General features: G+C 39.0%; 1 protein-coding gene across 5 annotated transcripts in view; it reads right to left on the bottom strand.

Annotated features, from left to right (window-relative positions):
* ASB4 (ankyrin repeat and SOCS box containing 4) overlaps positions 1 to 23,005 on the bottom strand; it is a 118,717-nt gene that overhangs the window by 76,629 nt on the left and 19,083 nt on the right. Inside the window, exons 4-6 of one of the 5 annotated variants that reach the window (XM_070265707.1) lie at positions 12,305 to 12,391; positions 10,013 to 10,105; positions 8,548 to 8,650 (exon numbers count right to left, since the gene is read on the bottom strand). The exons of the other annotated variants lie outside the window; for them this stretch is intronic. The gene's annotated coding sequence lies outside the window, so the exon portion shown is untranslated. The remainder of the gene's footprint in view (positions 1 to 8,547; positions 8,651 to 10,012; positions 10,106 to 12,304; positions 12,392 to 23,005) is intronic. 5 annotated transcript variants of the gene reach the window in all.

Genomic DNA, 23,005 nt, shown 5'->3' with positions numbered 1-23,005 from the left:
TGCTGCCACTTCTAAAGTTCTGCACAGCTATTCTCTTGGTGGTAATTACAAACCGAAGGCGTTGTCTGGCATAAAATCTATTTTTAAGAATCCCATACATGGCTGAAATGATTGCTTTGTAAACAGCCGGGTCCAAAGTCCTACACAAGCACATCTTCACGTAAAGCTCTCTGTGTCCTGGCGTCCTTCTCTTTGGAAAGCTGAAGCGACTCTTTAGCCGCTACTGCACACTTCTTGGAACTCACATCAGTGAACAAACCAGCCGCTTTTCATGTAAGAGTATTTAAACTGAGATTTGTAGAGAATCACTGAGTTTTCTGGAGCATCTTGGTCACTGGCACGACGTTACATTGTTCTTTGTCATTTGCTTCCTTTCTGGGGGCGGATGACAGAATGGTTGGACTGACACACACAATAACCAAGCACTGGTCCACCTGAATTTTGACAGACTATACTTTTAATGTCATCATTGACTGTGAAAGACAAGGTTTCTTGAGATAAAATATCCCTGTGCACACGGGGGGCTGGGTGGGGGGGCATTAGCTCTGTGCTCGAGGTCTCCTAGCAACTGACCTGCATTTACATGCCCTTCCAGCACAGTTTAAACATCAACACCAGCTTGTATTTCCATCCCTCACCCTGTTACACACTTCACAAAATCGACTCAAGGGAATAATTTACCATAATTTTGTCTCATCAGAACATGAATCTCACAATTGGACTCCAAGCAGCATCTGCATCCTATTTGTACTTTTGACAAATTTATAAAGCAGAAGGTGTAGTTAGGGAAGAAAATTGCCCTTGCCTTTCCGACGTTAAAGACGTCAGACTGTTCTGAATTGTTCTAACATTATGGAATGTCCTTTAACACCTACAGCTCTCAGAAGCCAGTAAGCTGATTACGAGTTGCAAAGATTCATCAACTTCATTTTATGTTTGTGGAGATGCCTACACTGTGAACACCCACAAAATGCGTGAAAGCCCTTTGTGCCAGAGCAATGCTGAACATAATACATAATCTCTGGGTTCTTGCAGAGAAAATTTTGCATGATGACAAAGCTTCAGTTAGGGTTGAGGGAGTCGGATAGAGAGGTAGGGAGAGCATATTTACAGAAAAACCATAGGGAAATAATCTACCTAAAGAAAACAACGTTCTTGCTTTTTTAAAAACTTGTTTACTTGTCAAGTAGAACTGCAGAATTATAAACTGGACCCGGTTTTGACTTCAGTGACTCAAACCTACTCATTTAAGAAAGAAAGTACTGAGACCAGATAGCCTATGTGACTCGCTCAAGATCACATAGTTAATTAGTGGCAAAGTGGAGACTCCAACCTAGTGTGAAGCTTCATACTCCAGTTTTTGAACTACGCAATGCTGCCTGCCTTCAGTCTGGTTGCTCAGCTCCTCTCCCGAAACACTTATTAGTGTGGAGAAAAAATAAGCAGCCACATTAGTATACATGAGAAAGGTATTCTACTCTTTTTAAAGTGGATAGATTTATGAAAACTTTACACATTTATCAAATAAGCAGCGCTCAGTTATAACTTCATAATCTATGTGATATGATTGATGTGGTCACTATATTCTTGGGGGATTCAGAAGCTGACACAGAGCTCATCCTCTGGCAAGTGTTTTAAGAATGCTGCTTTAGAAAGGAATCAACGAATACAGCTTCAAACAGTAAGGCACATTTTAAAGCCGCAAACCTTCCCCCCCCCCCCACCCCCACCCAGAGAGAATCAAAATTAAAACCATGATGCTAGTCGTCTTTTTGGAGCTGTCTTTAACATATCTGGCCGCATGATGGCAGTGTTCCTCGGGGAATGAAGTTGGTGGAAGCAGCGCTGCAGTACCCCGGGGGAAAAATCTAACCCAGTGCAGATAAAACGTGCTCTAGATCAAATCACAAATATGGATTAAAAATTTGGGAGTTTTGTACACATAAACTGTATCTTTTCTGATCAGCTTTTCTTACAATGAATTTCTCTGTTCAGAATTTGCCGTGGGTTTATGATGCTATAGAATGAACTTCAAGACATGAGTGGCTAACAAACACATACCTATAAACGTTGTTTGGAGGGGCAGGGGTTGTCTGTTTATTGTTTGTTTTCACTGCAATGATATTAAGAAGAGCACTTAAAATAATAAACTCAATATGTTTTGTACTGCGTGGCTTCAGATTCTTTCCACACCGTTATTGTCTTATGAGTCTCTGTCTTTGGGTGTGGGAAAGCATAATGAGCTGGCTTCTCATGCTCACAATTTTCCTCTTAGGCTGAAAATATTCCCTATAAGACCCGAGTGAGATTTCCTGAGTCTCTTCTAAAAAGGCGTGAAGCCACAGATGGAGGTTAAAGCAGCAGCTACTGTCAGTCAAGGCCTCAGGCAAGACTGTGAAATCAAAGATTTGTTCCTGTTTCCCAGCCCTGGCCTTTTTTAGTGTCTATACGCTGCTGCCCCTTGATAGCTCCAGGGGGTAGAAGAGCTAGGCTCGTCCTCCAGATCTTCCTTCTGTTTCTTGATCCCTCCTAGGTGGACTTTGTATTTTAAAAATGGCTTGTGAAATTTCTATAAATCTTAAAAGAATGCATATCAGTCACCTGCAAGGGAATATTTTGGGACAGGCATGCAATGTACACCTAACTCATACACATAATAGCCTTGGCCAAAAGCTATCCAACGACTCTCTGAGCTTGGCTGGCAGCCCTGCCACTGCAGACCACAATTCAACAACTATTGACAGACTTGTTATTATGTGTCTAACACTGCCATAGGCGTGGCAGAAAGAGGAGTAGGATGCAGAACCTGATCTCAAGAACTTATAGTCTAATCAAAGAAATTAGACGATACTGACTACGCAACAAGGCAGAATAGGATACACTGTGAGAGAAATATACAACACAGGAAGTGAGGGGCTGGGGCATTATAGAAGGGAGAGCTCACACTTTCCAGTTGAAGAATCAAGAAAGATTTAGGACTGGCCCCGTGGCGCAGCAGTTAAGTTCGCACGTTCTGCTTCTCAGAGGCCCGGGGTTTGCTGACCCAGATCCAGGGTGCAGACATGGCACCGCTTGGCAAATGCCACACTGTGGTAGGCATCCCACATATAAAGTAGAGGAAGATGGGCATGGATGTTAGCTCAGGGCCAGTCTTCCTCAGCAAAAAGAGGAGGATTGGCAGTAGTTAGCTCAGGGCTAATCTTCCTCAAAAAAAAAAAAAGAAAGAAAGTAGAGGAAGAGGGGCATGGATGTTAGCTCAGGGCTAGTCTTCCTCAGCAAAAAGACGAGGATTGGCAGCAGATGTTAGCTCAGGGTTAATCTTCCTCAAAAAAAAAAAAAATTTCTTAGAGGAAATAGTATTTTACGTAAGATTTTGATAGAAAGCAAGAAGGTTGGTTGACCTGATGTGTTTGATTACACCGTGGCACCATCCAGGCATGTACCCTCCCCTACATCTCCACTTATCAAAGGCCCTTTTCTGTCTTAACCTATGTCAACTGTCCCTCATGGCAGGAAGTGAGGGCACTGGGAATAGAATGGTAATCCAGTTTCACTAAAATAAAAAGAACATGAACAGCAGTAGAAGATAACATTGGAAATGTGATTGAGTCTATTCTCCAGAAGGCCTTGAATGCAAATAGAGCAGTTCCTGTTCAGTTCAACCTGCAGTGGGAATCAGTTCAAACTGCCAATACTCTGGGTTGCAATTTTACTTCCAAATCCTATCCAGCCTGGGCATGGGGAGGGACTATGTAAAGAAGGGTAGTCATTAAATATATTTGATGAGGGCCGGCCCAGTGGCGTAATGGTTAAGTTCATGCATTCCACTTCAGCGGCACAGGGTTCACGAGTTCAGAGCCAAGGTGCAGACCCACAGCTGGTTCATTGAGCCACACTGTGGCAGCATCCCATATGCAAAAAGACAGAGGAAGCTTGGCATAGATGTTAGCTCAGGGACAATCTTCCTCACGCAAAAAGAAGAAGACTGGCTACAGATATTAGCTCAGAGTCAATCTTCCTCACCAAAAAATTATATTTATATTATATATATGTATATATATAATTGATAATCTATCTTATTCCATTGGCAGCTTGGATTATGATAGTGGTTCTCAAACTTAGAGGTACTTCAGAATCATCTGGAAGGCTTGTCACATCACAGGCTGCTGGGCCTCACCTCTTGAAGTTCTGATTAAATTTGAGTGAGACCTGAGAATTTGTTCAATGCCAATGCTGCTGCTCTGGGGATCCCACTTAAAGAACAACTGGTTTATCGGCTCTATAAGATATTTGCCAGGTTAGAGAAAGCCACCTCATGCTAAGGATCATAGGGCAAAAATACCTTCTAACTAACTCTTCCTTAATTATTCTTTCTATATTTCAATCATCTGGATCATCAGGTAATTTTTTATCTTAACCCCATGCCCATCTGCAATAAAAGCCATTTCACTGTTGAAAACATGGTATGTGTATAATGATATGAAAACAAATTTTTAAAATTTGTTTAATCTCTGTCACAGACCTCATCAGTTTGAAACTGTGTGTTAAGCAATCATAACCAGTTATTGGGAGCTAGAATAACTTAGAATGTAGAAAGAAGTAGACAAAAACAATGAAGACATAAGAAAAAATTTTAGATGATAATGAGCAAGATGACTGATTATCCCACTTAGTAAATTTTATTTCTTTAAAATATCAAAACATACAAGTTATTATTAAGTGCTACAGTCTATGTATATTCTATTTTTATATTTTGGCCCAAAAAAAGAAAAATACAAATAGCCAGGAAAAAAAAAAAAAAATATATATATATATATATATAAATGGCTGGGGCAATCATTAAAATGAATAGTCAAGAAAAGCTAAAAGGCTAAAGTTCCAGACACGTGTGCTCTTGGGAGCCACAGTGAGGGTGGCAAACTGTATCAACCAGACCACATGATCTTCAGTCTGGGTCATATCAGTTATGCATGTGCCTCGAGTTTTAGCAAATACCACCCATAAAAATCGAGCTTTACAGGAAAGGTCAGGATTCCTTGACTATTAAAGCTGGAGAGAGTCTTTGAGATAATGTATGGTTTTATTTTACAGTTGAGGAAGGCGAAGTCTAAAGATTAAGAAATGTGCCCAAAGCCACCCAGTTTCTTCTTTCCATCCCCCGTGCCCCCTAACTCGATAGCCGGTGAGTGAATACCCTTCCCTTCTCTCATTTCCCACACCATTCACGGGCTAAGACCACAGTGCGGCTTTTGCTTACATCAGCCCTTGAGTCTCTCACTATTGTTCCCCATCTGTTGGCTCTGTCTCTCCAACAATGATTGCAAATGCCTCAAAAACAGGAGCCGCTTCTTCATCCCTCTCCTGAATTCCCTACGGATACATTAAGTGGCTGATTATTCCGTTTGTAAAAAAAAAAAAAAACGGAATCTCCAAATTACGAAAGCATTCACAATAGGATCTGTATTCTATAGGCTCTTTCAGGTTGCGAGAGCAAGAGAGACCAATCGTGCTTCCCTCGTTAATAGGGGTTTATTGTGCAGACAAACAGGACGCAGACTCAGCAGCTGCACACATAGCCGGCCCCACTGGGCACTCCTCTCTGCCTGCTATTGTCCTGGATGAACCTGTAGCTCCTGTGGCCTTGCAGCTGCTCTCCTGACTTAACAGCTTACCCTCTGTGAGCCTCAGGGCCCTCACTTTTAAAACGGAGATAATAATAATACCTACCTTACTGGCTTGTTGTGAGGATTAACTAGGTTAACATGTATAAAGCCTTACAAGGATGTCTAGGGCCTAGTAAATAGTAGAAGATGTTAGCCATCATTATTAATTCAGAGTAGCCCCACTGATCTTCTTGAATATGAGGGTTCTGTCTCCTCTGAACAACAAAGGCACGAAATTCCCTTTTTGTCTTCTTTCAGTTGGCTTTTTTCCCCCTCATAGTTTCTGCTCACTGGTATCATTACTGCCCTGGTGGAGAAAATCAGCTCACTACCCTTCACTTCAGAAAAGGCCTCGGGGGCAACTGATGCCATGGAAACTTGCCGCTGTGGAGCAATCACTTATTCTAGTGCCAAACTGCTCAGCATTGAGAGAAGAAATAGAGGACTTATCAGGTTGGCTTCCTCCTACTGAGGCAGTTTGATTTTCTCTACAAGTTTAGGCAAATCTTGACTTAACTAAAGCATGCCTAAGTTATGCAAACACTGTGGGATGGGAAATACAAATTTTCAGGAGGACTTGAGCTGGCATTTTTATATAGAGACTGGTGTTACTCTGCAGGAGCCCTCCTTGGGCTTCAGCAAAGCTAGCTGAAGTTAACAATGTTTTATCTTTCTGTAAAGAGGCTCTGTTGTAGTTAACCCCGCTGTTGAATTTGGAGCCTGTCCTGGGCCTCTTTCCTCAAGGCTATGCACGTGGACCTTGGCAGAGCATCATTAAAGCCCCTATTAGTGAGAGCTGACTGCTTTCCCCTGTGAGGAAAAGTATTACGTTGCAGTAAAATGCAAATCCACTAACAGGCAACTCCAGATTTACAGCACTGCAGTTCCAGAGGAACCACAGGGAAATAGAATCTTATCTCCCCAGGTAGACAGGAGCTACGAAGTTCTCCAGATTGCTCAGGATTCCACTCAGCACTGGCTACATAATTTGTGTGGCCCAGTGCAAAACAAAAACATGAGGCCTCTTGTTGAAAAGTTATTAAGACTTTCAAGATGGTGACAATACAGCATTAATCCAAGTGCTGGGTCATTCAGAGCACAGGGTTCCGGGCGACTGCCCAAGTCGCGTGCCCATGAAGCTGGATCTGATTCATTGAAAAACGGCACTTTCCATTGTGATTTGAACACATCGTACAGCTATGGGAGAGAATATGAGTATAGATACCAACCTTGTTTGCCCGATTCCTTCAGCTCTGGTGCCAATCATGGGATAAAGGGGAAGAATCAAAATAGTATGTGTTCCTGAGCCCTCGTCTAGCTTTACTGCTTGTATCTGAAGTCCCCCCTGCCCCCGCCACCACATCTCCACTCACCTGCCTTTGCTGTGAGTCTGAGGACGCTCCCATTTGCACTCTGGTCCTTGTATTTTCTGCTTTGTATGCAGTAAGAGATTGAATGGCACAGTGCATAAGAGCATGGATTCAATTCCACTGCTAGCTGTGCAAATTTGGGCAAGTTATTTAATCTTTCTGTGCCTCAGTTTCTTCATGTATAAAAATGTGCATAACAACATTGCCTGCCTAAGAAAGCGTAATATTAGCACACATAAAATATTTAGAATTGTCTGTGGCACACAGTAAATGTTCTGGAGGTATTAGTGTCATTAAGCTGCCACCTTTGCCCCAATTGCATTAACTTCTCTGGGGCTATCTCTGCTTTCTCTGGATCCCTTAAGCTCACGTTGGGGCGTTCTTCTATTGAGACAAAAGGGCATTGGGTCAGGACTTCAAATTCATTAAGGGCCAAAAATGTAGACATTTGCTTTTATTTCCAAATGAGTTTAGATACATATAGTCACAGAAACATACTAACAGTATCGGAAGGTCTTCTGTTCCTCCTAAAAATGTATCTGCTAAGTGTAAATATTTTAAGTTCAATACAATCTTACTTTGTCATTTCTTCATTTTTAAATATACTGAAGCCTGAAAAAATGGAGGGGGCATGCTCAGCAGTGTCAAAGGTCATTGAGACAGCCACTCCTAACCTTCCTCCTCGTTCCACTGGTTAGACAGGCAGGAACTATAATCCACATTGTTTTGCAAATAAGGGAGCCCACAGGAAAGAGATGGGAGGACAACATGGGTCCTGGAACAGGAGCTCTGTAGATCAGACCCAACTCTAATGCCAACCCTATTTTCTGTGGGGCAAGCCACGTCCATTGAAGGGACCACATGTCTGTTTTTCTGTAGAATGGGATCAAGAATGTGTCCCAGCTAAGTAAGTCACAGGGCTGCTGGCAGTCAGGCAGGATATATACTTTAGAAAATACAATAAGAATGGAGCCAAAGGAGAAAGGAAAAAGGGAGACGTTTTGAAGAGTTCATAAGGAATTAAATGACTCTGTGATAGCAAGGAGGTATCACAGATGGCTGTAAACGGAAATACGGCATAAAATAGGAGTGAATTTAAGGCTCTAGAAGAAAACAAAAAGTTGAGCTTACTTTATAAATAGGGTACCACACTATGAGTTATTGCGTAAATTTCTTTCTCCTGTTTGGTGATAGATTAGAAAGGAATTTTCTTTTTTTTTAGGAAGATTAGCCCTGAGCTAACATCTGCTACCAATCCTCCTCTTTTTGCTGAGGAAGACTGGCCCTGAGCTAACATCCATGCCCATCTTCCTCTACTTTGTATGTGGGACGCCTACCACAGCATGGCTTGACAAGCAGTGCCATGTCTGCACCTGGGATCCGAACCAGCAAACGCCAGGCCACTGAAGCGGAACATGCGAACTTAACCTCTGTGCCACCAAGCCAGCTAGAAAGGAATTTTAAATAACACACATAAATATCTTTCCTAAGGGAGGCAAAAATGAAAACCATACCGTTAGTTTCAAACGCCATACTGGATGGGCTTTGAGATGTCCTATTACATAACTGCCAGCATTGGCCGCCTCCTTCTACACTCAGTCACCACAGCTGCAAGGCCTGTCCAAACAGCAAACAGGAAATGAAAAAGTCGCTGCTGCAGCCTCCTGGAGGCGAGGGCAGGCAGGGATTCCGGAGGAAATCTGCTTACTCTCTGCTTGAGAGGTAAAAAAGAGAATTTTATTGTGCAAGGTTTATAAACGTGGCCCTTGCCACGTGTGTTTGTTCATTTAAAAAAAATTTAATGGAAAAATAGTATTTGATTTGCTTAGATCTCTGCATTTTAAGAGTCTTTACAATAAGCGTATATGAGCTCTTCTTGCTGCATAAAGATCAAAGAGAGTTGATTTCTTCCGATAGCTATTTCTGCAGGTGTTTTTTATTCTGAAATGTTATTTTCATCTTCTTTTCAAAATGGTGCCCCGAATGGCAAACAATCTGTATTTAAATGTTTGCATTATATTTCCTTGGCTATTCAAGGAATTGTGTGTGCCCAGACATTGGGTAGTCAGATTATACCTATAAGAAAATATATACCTATACAGAACAAATACTCAGAAATTGGATACCTGTAATTGGGGGAAATGTGTTTAAAATTTAAAAAAAAAAAAGAAAGAAAACTTTTCCCCAGAAGAGACTGTGCACAGTATTAGGATGGGGCTACTCTGATTCAGAATCTGTTGCCATGGTGACTGACCTGGGTGCCTCGTGTGCCCTGTAAGGGAGGCTAGTGTGGTAATTATATAAGCTGAAGTGCTGCTGAATAACCCCAGGAAGGCAGGACTGCCACAGTGCAATTTCTAGGAAACCACTATTTTAAAATTCATACATCATAATGCCTTCTTCTTTTATATGGAAATCTACCATTTTAGTAATTTTTGTATAAATCTGATAAGACTGGTATGGTGGAAAATAATATTTACAGAAATCTGAACATCAGAAATATGCCAAATGAATTGTATTATACACTAATGAATTTATTTCCAACAATTCTATTTTTTTATGAATGGACAATGAACCAGCAATTAAATGGCTTAATGTTTTTCATAATATGCCGTGTGTGACTTAGTCTTTTTCTTTAATATGTAATATATAGTGATTATAAAAGTATAAGTAGATAATTGATTAGAACAATAAATCAATGCCATTTTTAACTAAATAAGCTAAATTGGTTAAGCAAGAAGTGTAATACATATTTTTCAATGAAAAATATGTTTAAGAAGAGAAATTCATAGGAATTTTCTCATTCTTTTTCACATTTTACATTTCGCATTGTCACATGGTCACAGGCCATGCCTCTAGGAGAGAGATCATTGCTTGACACGTAAGAAATTGGTTTCTGGTGATGATATAATGTTATTATTCCTTCATTCAACAAATAGTTATTTAGGGTGAAAACTGAATATTTCACCTTGAACAGACCTTTTCACCTCCTCAGGTCTTCAGTTTCCTCATCTATAAAACAAAAGTTTGTACTAAAGGCCTTTGCAGCTCAAAAATTCCATTGTTCCAGATCTATAAGACAAAATAGTCTGAATGTCAGTCATTTAGTACTTTTACTTTGAAGTAAGAAAACTGCTATTTATTCAGCACTGACCATATCCTGACACTGTGCTAGACATCTTACTTAAATTACCTGTGGCACTGTAGGGTAGGTACTATATTCCCATTTAACAAACAAAGAAACAGGTTATGTAATTTGTATCTGTCCGACTCAAATTTCACGTACTTTGTAGTACACTGTACTGCCCTCACGCTGGTGAAGAATCTTTAGCTATTGATATGGATGGACGATTTTTTATGATGATAAAGAAATGTAAAGTATGATTGTATTACATGCGAAAAACTCTGAGAGCATTGATTTTTTTTAATTATTAAAGAATTCTGGAATCAAATGACAAAAGACGAGATTGAATTATCACGAAATACGGACTTCCAGATTCATCCAAAGGCAATGGGATGTAGAAAGTGGATGCTACTTAGTGTAAGAACAATGTTAAAAATGGGACTTGGACATTCGCTTACTGCTCATTAGTACCCACTTGTGTCAGTCATACTCAAGTGATTAATCATGGATCTAGGTCTGATCAATTGATTTTATAAAAATTAAGTGCCAGTAAAAATAATCATTGTAATGAGCACTTAAAATGACAGATATGACTCAGTGCAGGCTTTCTTCATTAACCTGAGTGTTTTTCCTACTACTCCTCTGAAAGCAAGAATTTCTCTCTCCCTGTATTTGAAGATGAGGCTGATAATGATGTTACCATTCAGGTGTCCACATTTATTTGCAGAAGCATTGTGTATTCCACAAGCTCCCTCCATGACGTACATGGTCTTCTGTTCAGTAGTTTTACATACTTTTTACCAAATGAATACTGGCTCTTTCCTCTTCTGTCCAAAGAGGCCCCCTAAGTGCTTTATAACTCAGTGAATGCAATTCTGCCTCTTTATCTTGGGACTTTTTTGCATCAAGTCCCAATGTTATACCCCATCTCGTTTTTTATTGTGTGAAAGAGTGGTCTGATGACAGATTTCATTTCCCAGAATTTATTACCTATTGTGTATATTGCGGTTCAGTCACAATGACCCCATCTGCAGTTAGGTTGAATGGGGGGCCCCACCCTGACCCAATTTAATAAAAAAATAATGAGGCCACTCAAAGCTCATAGATGTGTCAGCACTATGAAAAGGGTCCATAATCAATGCAAATGTGATGTTTTCCTGCTTTGTGGAGCACAGAGGTTTGACACCCATCTCTTTTGCTGGATCAAATCAGCCTCCCTCTTTGCTTTGAGAATCTAATGAAAGGTATGGACTCTCTTCTTCCCTCAAAAAAAAAAAAAAAATGCATGTGGCTGGATAATTTATTGAAATGTTAATTGGTGGGTTGTTTCATGCTCTATTTTTTCCTCTCTCCTGTTCCAAGAATGTGGTCAAGCCTCTTGAGATGTGAATGGTGCCCCTGAGGTTGTGCAGAGCACAACCTGCCAATCCATTCATGGGAGGCCTCCCGGAACATTCGGGAACCATTGTACTGCCCAAGGATGGGGCTGGGAGAGTATCAATAATGATCAGGCTTGGATTTCCTGTCGTCCAAAGCAGAATGGGAGCTTGAGGTCAAGTTTAATTTGATTTAAAGTTTATTAAATAATGTAATGTTTTTGCACACTTGTGTGTAGATATAAGTTCCTATTCTCTCTATAGTTCTATGCCCCTACACACAATTTTACACAGTATTTCTGAGGATTTGTGACCCCCATCCCCTAACCCACCCTACCCGACTCTCTGAGGTCAACAGTAAGAACTTTAACATTTATTAAGCGCTTACTATTGAGTTTTAACAAAGAATAATTCATGCATTTTTCATGAAGAGGAGTTAAAGGTTGAGAGGTTAAATAACTTTCTCAAGGTCTCACTAGCTGTTTTGATAGAGGCAGCGTTCGAATCCAAACGCACATGGGGTAGCAGTAAGCTATAGTGTTGCCACAAAAGCCACTGCTCTAGGATGCTGTCCTCAAGACTGGATCTTATTTCTTTTATCTTCCTTAGTTTCCTAAAAACTCCCTTGAGTAATCTGCACCCCTAAACCTGGTCATAATGTAGCCAATCTCCACACAGAGGTCAGTCAGCATTCACACGTGGACATGTGTAAAGAGGCTCCTGCTGTGTGCCATGAGTCGTTAGACCCAGCTGCCCACCATATCGTCTCACCTCTTAGAAGAACTGTGGCTTTGGCTGGCTGTTTCGCCTCTGCAGACTTCAGATTCCTTATCGGTAAAATGAGGATGATAAAAATACCTATGACATGAGATTGTTGTGTGAATTATATAAAAAGCAGGGCACATTAATTACTTGGCATAGGATCTAGTGCATAGTAAGTGTTAAATAAACAGCAACTCATTATTATAATTAAACTACACTGTTCTAATTGTGAAGACTTGCCTTTAATTGATACTTCTTTAAAAGTAGACAAAGCCTTGGGTCTGGGAGGTCTTCTGTGACTCCTTCAGGGTTGCAAATTCTTCCTTTGCACTACCAGACTATTTTGAACATATTTCATTGTTGCTTTCTGGATTCCATAAAAACCATGTTTTCACAAATCTGTTTTCCCTAACAACAGATCTGTTTTCCCTGATAGCACCTTACTGATCTTTGGCATCTCAGTATCTAGCACAGGAGTAAGCACTTAGGCCAGGGACTCCGGAGGGCATCATTCTCTTTTGTATTTATTGTAAATGGTATGCACCCCCCCCGCCCCCCCACTCAGTTGTGCCTTGTTGTGACCTGGGTTTGCCCAGAATAAAATATGGCGATAATAATAATGATTCTGAATATAGGAATACTAGCTATGAATTCATATTTGAAATGGAAAAAGAATGAAGTACTATATTTTCAAATATTTTCCCACCTAGTATTAATCTTTCTTCTCCAATTTTATTGACACATAATTGACATATAAATATTAATCTTTTTTCTGATTCTTCTAAGGTGGCATTTAATTTTCTACTGTAACAGAAAACATAGAATATAGCAGCAGCATACCTAAAGGTAACATGCACCCGGCCATCAAGTGGGCTAAAGATTTTATTAGATGTTCTGTATAGGATTTAATTTAGAATTAAATATTGAGAAAAATAACTTATCGTTGACAATAAACATAAAACTTCCTACCTTTCCCTAGTTTGTATAAATTGAGATCATTAAAAGTCAAGATCAGTAACATCAAATGTCTTCAAAGCTGGTGCACAGAACTCCTCTACCAGCTCTTTAAATGAATTCTCAAAGGGTTGAAAGGAATCCTGATTTCATTCAATTTACTACTGGTGTGACTCATGGAGAGAAAGGTTGACTATTAACAACATAGTCAGACTTGAGGAAAGGTTTCAGAGAAAGAAAATGAAAAGCATTTAAATTTTAAAATGTAAATCAAGCTTTTAACTTTAGAAGAGAATATAATTCAGGCCAGACTAATTTCAAATTTATGATAATTTCATTAGCTGCATTGAAGCTTTCCTTGATCCAATCTTTAAAAGAGTAGTTTGCTAATTAATAATTACAAAATATGGGAGATATTTAAGGAGTTGTTTTCAAGTACTATTTGCGTTTGTCGTTTTCAAGTACCATTTGCTCACAAGCTGCTAATTATAATGTTAATTCATTTATTAATCTAGGTCTAACAGAATCTCTAGTAATGTTTTACTATTCATTACTAACATTATTATAATTACTTAAAAATTACATAATTGCATTTATGTTCAAATAATATAATTCCGAATTTTTAAGGTAATTAAATTTCATTTTCTGCTATAGGCTGTGTTAGCTTTTAATTTGCTCAAAAAAGATTTAATACACAACCCCTAAATTCATACTCTCAACTGTACAGAGAAGGATCGAACTGCTGTGAAGAAGTAAATAAGTAAAACTTTCTTACAAATATGTTGAAAACGTGTCAATTTTTTTTTTACTAAGCTACAAAATTTTTAGCCATCTGTTTTAAACTCGCACTCATCAGATAAAATAATTTGTTTGAGCTATCTAATGCAACAGGATATCTTTCTACTTTAATTAAAATCCTTACATGCCCACAACTGTCGTAATTTACTTTTGTTTCTTAAACTGTCCATGCTAATTTCAGTGGTAAAATGGTAAGTAATAGTAATTATTATGACGGACGATTAAGTTGAAGACAACTTATATCAATTCATGGTTGCTTTTCAAAATGGTAGGTATTTTTTTCTATCTCAACAGCTATATTGAGCTCACTGATCCTCTAGCTTTCCTTTTAAACCTCTGACAAATCTTTTTGGAAGTCCCCCTGAAACCCTCCTTCTTTCTCTTTTCTCTGGGTTTCCCTTGGGATTCTCACCTAAATTCTTTCTCTCCCCCCTTCTCATTCTCCTTTCATCTCAACTGTTGCCATGGAGTCAACCATAGCAACGATTCTCAAATCAATTACTGTCTGATTTCTCACAAGCAGCTCAATCCAATAGCTCAGTTTGTCTCTGTGGTATTTTTTTGTATTTGTAAAACCAGACTAATTCCAATTTTAAATATTCAAATGTTTTATTAATTGACATATGTTTTTGCTGAAATTAATATTTCTTTGCATATAATTTTGTTATCGATAAGCATGAGTTGTTAAATGAATTTTAAATAAAGTCTTAATTTTTACATTTTATACGCCTTTTTTTCCTTAAGATTGACCCTGAGCTAACATTTGTTGCCAATCTTCTTTTTTTTCCTCCTTCTTCTTCTCCTCAAAGCCCCCCAGTACATAGTTGTATGTTCCAGTTGTAGGTCCTTCCAATTGTGCTATGTTGGATGTCACCTCAGCGTGGCCTGATGAGCGGTGCCATGTCCATGCCCAGGATCTGAACCGGCGAACCCTGGGCCACCGAAGCAGAGCATGCGAACTTAACCACTCAGCCACAGGGCCAGCCCCATATAAGCCTTTTATATACAGTAAATTCACAGAAATAAACCTTCTTTATTCTATTATACTCTGGTTCTAGATGACAGATTGATCCCATGTGGAAGCCTCTCTCTTCTACAGTGAATAACTAGAAATAACAGAAAAGATGTGTGATTTAAAAATACGTCACCACAAAGGAAAACATGAATGGGTAACCTTAGAGGAATCCTAGAGAGATTTAAAAAAAAAGGAATTAAATATGAGGGAAAAACTGCTAAAACATAAATAAAAACAAGCTACTGCAAAGGGTGCTGCTCTGGAAACTGCTGGTTCCAGACAAAGTAAACACATTCCATTTTGTTCCTCCCACTAATCACAACAAAAACTCTTGGACAAAAAAAAATGTAAGACACTTACAGAAGACTCTCAAAGGAGGAGAAAATAAGGTGGAATGGCTAGGGATCTTAGGACTTGAAGAACAATCTGTCAGTGAGTTTCCTGAGTTTTTCCTTGCCTCATAAATACCTCAGCCTAGATGCTAAAGGAGCCCACAACCTAGAAGCACCAGCAGTCACAGACAGACAATAGCCCCAAGAAATGTCTGCTTTCTCTAGCCAGAGGATCAGGGAAAAGGTGGTTCAACAGGACAGAAACTCTTTAACCATACCTGCCTATTTTTAGGGTGAACAGCAGGAAAAATACCACACCTGCCCCCCACCACACTGCAGGGCACTGCAGTGGCAGAGCTCTATTTTTCACCCTTCCTTCTGCAGGAATGAGGAGGTGCCCCTCCCACGGACCCTGTGGGCAGAACTCTTACTTCCATATGCCCCAGTGTAGCAATAGGCAGTGCTCCTCTCTGCAGAGCTTTTGAGCAGCACTCTGGCTTTGACTCTCTTCCTACAGGAACAGGAAGGTGAGCCTTGCCCACAGAGCCTGTGTATGGAACTCTGACTTATAACCCCCATTTCAGTTACTGGGAGGTGAACCTCCCCACATGAGTCAGAGGATGAAAACCTGCCTTTCAGACTCTGCCATGGAATAAAGAGGTGGTACCCCCTCCACCTACCCAGACAGTGCTGAGAGACTGTTGGATGCAGTGCTGTTTTCTGGGTAAAACACAAGCAGAGCAGATCAGAATAACATGACAGAGGCTTGATAAACTAAACTGACACTTGAACTATAGCACACAAAAAGAGTACCAGGAGATGCACTCTGAACCTAAATAGGTGGCTAAAGAAGAAGATTTAACAGGAACCAGGGTCTTATAACACAATGCTCAAAATGTCCAGGATAGAGTACAAAATTATTTTTCATACCAAGAACCAGCAAAATCTAAACTCAAGTGAGAAAAGACAGTCAACAGATGACAACACCTAGATGACGCAGCTATTGGATTGCCTGAAAAGATTTTCAAGAAGCTGTCAAAAGATGCTTTAATAGGAAATTGTGAAACCTTTTGAAACAAATAAAAAAATAGAAAATATCAACACAGAAATTCTAGAACTGACAAATACAATAACCTAAATACAAAACTCAGCAAATGGGCTCAACAGCAGACTGGAGATGACAAGGAAAGAATTGGTGAACTTTAAGAGAGGTCAATAGAAATGATTCAATCAAAAAAACACAAAGAAAATAATTTTTAAAAATAAATTGAGGGGCTGGCCCCGTGGCCGAGTGGTTAAGTCTGTGCGCTCCGCTGCAGGCGGCCCAGTGTTTCGTTGGTTCGAATCCTGGGCACGGACATGGCACTGCTCATCAAACCACGCTGAGGCAGCATCCCACATGCTACAACTAGAAGGACCCACAACGAAGACTATACAACTATGTACTGGGGGGCTTTGGGGAGAAAAAGGAAAAAATAAAATCTTTAAAAAAATAAAATAAATAAATAAATAAATAAATAAATAAATTGAGACCTAGGGACCTAGTGTATAGTAGCAAGAGATCTAACATTCATGTCATCAAAGTTTCAGAAAGAAACAAAAAAATACAGGACTGAAAAAAGTATTTGAAGAAATAATGGCTAAAACCTTCCCCAATTTAATGAAAGATATAAACCTACAGACTCAAGAAGCTGAGTGAACCACAAATGGAATAAACTCAAAGAAATCCATATCTAAATACATCATAGTCAAAATTCTGAAAACTTAAGACAAGAGAAAAGCTTTTGAAAGTAGTTAGAAAAAACCAACATATTACCTACAGAAGAACAATAATTCAAATAATAGCTAATTACTCATTAGAAATCATAGAGGTCAGAGGAAGTGGTACAAAATGTTTCAAGTGCTGAAAGAAAAGAATCACCAACCCAGAATTCCATATCCAGTGAAAATATACTTCAGGAATAAGAAGAATCAATACATTTGAAGATAAAAATTAAAAAAAAAAAAACTAAGAGAATTTATCACCAGTAGAAGAAAAGAATAGCTAAAGGAAATTCTTCACAGAGAAAGAAAACAACAGAAGGAAACTAAAAATATCAGAAATGAAGAAAAGATTATTTTTTCCTTGTAATTTTTAAAAGTTGTATTTAACAGTCAAAAGTAAAAATTATAGCAATGTATGATGTGGTTCTCAATGCATGTAAAAGTAATATTTTAAGGCAACTATGTCATAAAAGGGGAGAGTGAAGTGACCTAAATGGTGGTGATGTAGCCACATCCCACTTGAAGTGGTAAAAAATGATTAACAGTAGGGGCTGGCCCTGTGGCCGAGAGGTTAAGTTCGCGCGCTCCGCTGCAGGCGGCCCAGTGTTTCGTTGGTTCGGATCCTGGGCGTGGACATGGCACTGCTCATCAGACCACGCTGAGGCAGCGTCCCACATGCCACAACTAGAAGAACCCACAACGAAGAATACACAACTATGTACCGGGGGGCTTTGGGGAGAAAAAGGAAAAAAATAAAATCTTTAAAAAAAAAAAATGATTAACAGTAGACTGCAATAAGCTACATGTACTTATTGTCACTCCTAGAACAACCACTTAAAAGAAACTATGTGAAGAGACAGACTCACGAGATATTACAATAGATAAAGCAAAATGGTATACTAAAAAATGCTCAAGTAGCCCAAGGAGAGACAGGAAAGGGGAAACTGAGGAATAAAAAAAAATGGAGGGAACAGGGGCTGGCCAGGTGGCTCAGCGGTTAAGTGCACACATTCTGCTTCAGCGACCCGGGGTTCTTCAGTTCAGATCCCAGGTGCGGACATGGCACCACTTGACACACCAAGCTGTGGTAGGCGTCCCACACATAAAAAGCAGAGGAAGATGGGCACAGATGTGAGCTCAGGGCCAGTCTTCCTCAGCAAAAAGGGGAAGATTGGCAGCAGTTAGCTCAGGGCTAATCTTCCTCAAAAAAAAAAAAAAAAAAAAAGGGAGGGAACAAACAAAACAATAAAACAGCAGACATAAATTCTGAAACCCCAATACTTACCTTAAATCTAAATGGCCTAAATACATCAATTAAAAGACAAAGATTGGCAGAAGGTATTTTTAAAAACATGACTGACTACATGATATATACCAAACTCACTTCAAATGAAATAATATAAGTAGGTTAAAGGTAAAAGGATAGAAAAAACATAGCATGCAAACACTAATCAAAAGAAAGTCAGAGTGGCTATATGAATATTAGATGAAGTGGACTTGAGAACAAGGAAAAGTTCCAGGGACAAAAGGAGACAATTACATAATGATACAAGCGTCAATTCACCAAGAAGATGTAACAATCTTAAATGCGTATGCACCAAATAAGAGAGCTACAAAGTGTACACATGAAGCAAAGAAATGAAAGGAGAAACAGAGAAATCCACGATTATAGTTGAGGACTTTAACACCCCTTTGTTAGAAACTGGTAGAAACAGTAGAAAAAAATGTTAGCAAGGATTTACAAGAATTAAAGTGTCATTAACCAGTGAAATCTAATTGATATTCTTAAGAACATTCCACTCAACGACAGCAGAATATACACTCTTTTTAAGTGTGCATGGGGCCTTCACAAGAGATTGTATCTTAGATCGTAAAATGAACCTTAACAAATTTAAAAGAATTGAGATCATAGAAAGTTTGTTCTCTGATCGTAATGGAATCAAACTAGAATTCAACAACAGAAAGATAACAGAAAAATCACAGACACTTAGAAATCAAACAACCTACTTTTAAATAATCCATGTATCAAATAAGTAGTCTTAAGGGAAATTTTTAAAAGTCAACTGAATTAAAATGAAAATGCAACTATGGAAAATCACGAGATAATCACCACATACTTACTAGAATAGCTAAAATTAAAAAAAAATGGTGACAGCACCAAATTCTGGTGAGGATCTGGAGAAACTGGATCTTTCATACATTTCTGGTGGGAATGTAAAATGGTACAGCTACTCTGGGAAACAGTTTGGCAGTTTTGTAAAAAACTAAACATCCAACGATCACATGACCCAGCAATTGCATTCCTGGGCATTTATGCTAGAGAAATGAAAACTTATGCCCACACAAAAACCTATAGATAAATGTTCATGGAAGATTTATTCTCTGTAAACAAAACCTGGAGTCAGTCTAGATGTCTTTTAACAGGTGAATGTTTAACAAACTGCAGTACATTCACTGACCATGGAAAACTACTCAGCAATTATTTTAAAATGGGCTACTGATACATGCAACAACTTGGATGAATCTCAATAAAATTTCAGCTAAAAATATCTGTGGTATGTAGCTAAAGCAGTGCTTAGAGGGAAATTTATACAAATAAAATGCTTAAGCTTTAGCCAAAGTGGCCAGTAATTGTTGCTCAGAAAGCCCTGACTGTGCAGAAACATGAAAATATTAGTTGTTTCTGCACAAATATATGATAGATTTAAATGTAAAATGTAATACTGTAAAAATTTGGAAGAAAATCTTTGTGACCTACAGTTAGGTGAAGAGTTCATAGATATGACTCTACAGGCATGATTTATAAAAGAAATAATCAATGAACTGGAGTTCATCAAAACTTAAAATGTTTGCTCTGCTAAATATCCTATTAAGAAGTTGCAAAGATAAGCCAAAAACTGGAAGAAAATATTTGCAAATTATATATGCAATAAAACACATATCCAGAATGTATAAAAACATTCTAAAGTCAATAGAGAGACAAACAATCCAATTAGAAATGGGTAAAAGATCTGAACAGATACTTTATAAAAGAAAATACATGAGTGGAAAATATGTACATTAAAAAATATTCAATACCATTAGTGTGGTAGGCAGAATAGTGGCCTCCAAAAGATATCTTCCTCGTAATCTCTGGAAACTGTGAATCTATTATCTTACTTGGCAAAAGGGACTTTGCAGATGCGATTAAGGTTCAGGACTTTGAGGCAGGGAGATTATTCTGGGTTAACCAGATGGGCTCAGTGTAATCATACGAGTCCTTAAAAGATGAGAACATTTTCTGGCTACAGTCAGATATATGTAACAACAGAACAAGGGTCAGAGAAATGCAATGCTGTTAGCTTTGAAGATGGAAGGAGGGCCACGAGCCAAGGAATTCTGCTGGCCTCAAGAAGCTGGGAAAGACAAGGAAACAGATTCTCTCCTAGGTCGACCAGAAAGGAATGAAGCCCTGCCTACACCAAGATTTTAGCTCAGTGAGACCCATGTTGGACTTCTGACGTACAGAACTATAAAACAATAAATCTGCGTTGTTTTAAGATGCTAAAGTTGTGGCAATTGTTACGGTAGCAATAGAAAACTAATACAATGAGTGAGTACAGAAATGCAAATTAAAATCATGTTGAGTTACTACTACACGCCCATGAGGATAGCTAAAATAAAAATGACTGATAGTAGCAAACACTGAAGAAGATGCAAAGAAACTGGTCTCTCCTAAATTGCTAGTGGAAATGTAAAATGGCACAGCTACTCTGGGAAACAGTTTGGAAGTTTCTTAAACTAAACATGCAACGATCACATGACCCAGAAATTGTACTCCTGGGCATTTATCCTAGAGAAATGAGAACTAATGTTTACACAAAAACCTGTAAAGTAATGTTCACAGAAGCTTTATTTGTAATTACCCCAAACTAGAAAAAATCCATATGTCCTTCAATGGATGAATAAATAAATAAGCTATGGTACATCCATACTATGGGATAATTCTCAGCAACGAATAGAAACAAAATGCTGACACATTCAACAGCTTCGATGGATCGTAAGAGCATTATTCTGTGAAAAAAAAAAGTCAGGCTGAAGAGATTAAATACTGCATGATTCCATTTGCATAGCATTCTCAAAGTGACGAACTATAGTGATGGAGAACAGATCAGTGGTCGCCGGGGGTTAGGGTTGGGAACAGTGTGTGACTATTAAAGGCTAACATAAGGGACTGTATTTGTGATGATGGAACAGTTCAGTTTCCTGGTTGTAGTGATAGTAATTTGAATCTATGGGATAAAATTTTGTAGAACTACCCCCCCCCCCCACCAATAAAACACAGTACATAGCAGCATCGTTCATAATAGCCAAAAAGTAGAAACAACACAAATGTCCATCAACTGATGAATGGATACACAAAATGTGGTATATGGATACAATGAAATGTTATTGGGCAATAAAAAGGAATGAAGTATTGATACGTGCCACAACATGGACGAAAACATTAGGCAGATCTATACAGACGGAAGGTAAGTTAGCAATTGCCTAGGACTGGAGGGAGGAGAATCAAGAAAGAGTGCTGATGGGTACAGGTTTTCTTTTTGGAGGTAATGAAAATGTTCTAAATTTAGATCGTGTTGGGCGTTGCACAGCTCTGTGAATATACTAAAAATCATTGAATTGTACACTTTAAATGGGTGAATTTTGTAGCATGTGAATTGTATGGCATATAGTATATGAATCATATCTCAATAAAGCTGCTTAAAAAGAAAAGTCATGGAAAAACTGATGAAATCTGAATGAGGTCTTTACCTGAGTTAATAATATTGTACCAACATCAGTTTCCAGGCTTTGACAATGTGCTACCTACGTACGTTGTACTGAGTGAAAGGTATATGGGAATTCTCTGTACTATTTTGCAACTTCTCGTGTCTTAAAGTATTTCAAAATAAAAAGTTGTTTTTAAGAAAAACGTGTTGCTCCATGCACGTGCATGAAAGACATTTGAAGTAGGAGGGAGCCCTGGGCCAACTGACAATAAGATAACAGGATTACTACAATGGGAGCAGCCAAGTAGGTCAAACACTCCATGCTTCTTTCTGTGGACAGCAAAAAGCAAGAGCGGCGTCCAGCTTCAGGCAGCGACAATACATGTAGGGGATTCTATTGGAAAGGAAGGATGAGGGCCTTAGAATAATGGTCACACCAGGAAGAATGAGGAGTACCCATCCCAGAGACTAGCTATAGGTACACTCCAATCAGTAGTCCATTCTGCCTCTCCCCTGAAGTGACTGGAGGCAGCCTGCCAGTCCACACCCCACTTCACTTCAGTAATCTCCTCCATAGGCAGCCTGGAACAAATTGACGGAGCTTTCCCAGGATAGCCTAAGAGGACATTACAAATACAAAGATATACATAGGACCATTCATCAGCTGAGACAAGCCAGCATCATGAGAGAGGCACCAAGCGTGGGACAATGCACATACAAATAAACAGTTAGAGTAAATAGCACCAGATTTTAGAAACACCATCGTTACTTCATTTAACATATTTCTTGAGCCTCTCTAATATGTACCAGGCACTTTTTTAACTTCTGGAGATACTATGGTAAACACAACAGGCAAGGTCTCTACCGTCATGGACATTCCAATTTGTTGATCGAGACAGACAACGAAAAAAAAAACAAAATAAAATATCAGTGAGCAAAATATGTTTTGGGCAAAAATAAAGCAGAGTAAGTAAGGGGTGGAGGAGAGAGAAAGAATGTGTGTGGGAGGGTATTAAGCGCTGCTTTGAATAAGGTAGACAGGGACTATCTCTCTGATGAGGAGGTAACCTTTGAGCAGAGATCTGAGTAATACGTG

The sequence above is a fragment of the Equus caballus genome, chromosome 4 (assembly GCF_041296265.1).
Source record: "Equus caballus isolate H_3958 breed thoroughbred chromosome 4, TB-T2T, whole genome shotgun sequence".
In the NCBI taxonomy this organism is placed as follows: domain Eukaryota; kingdom Metazoa; phylum Chordata; class Mammalia; order Perissodactyla; family Equidae; genus Equus; species Equus caballus.
This window is presented reverse-complemented; position numbering and strand designations above follow the sequence as displayed.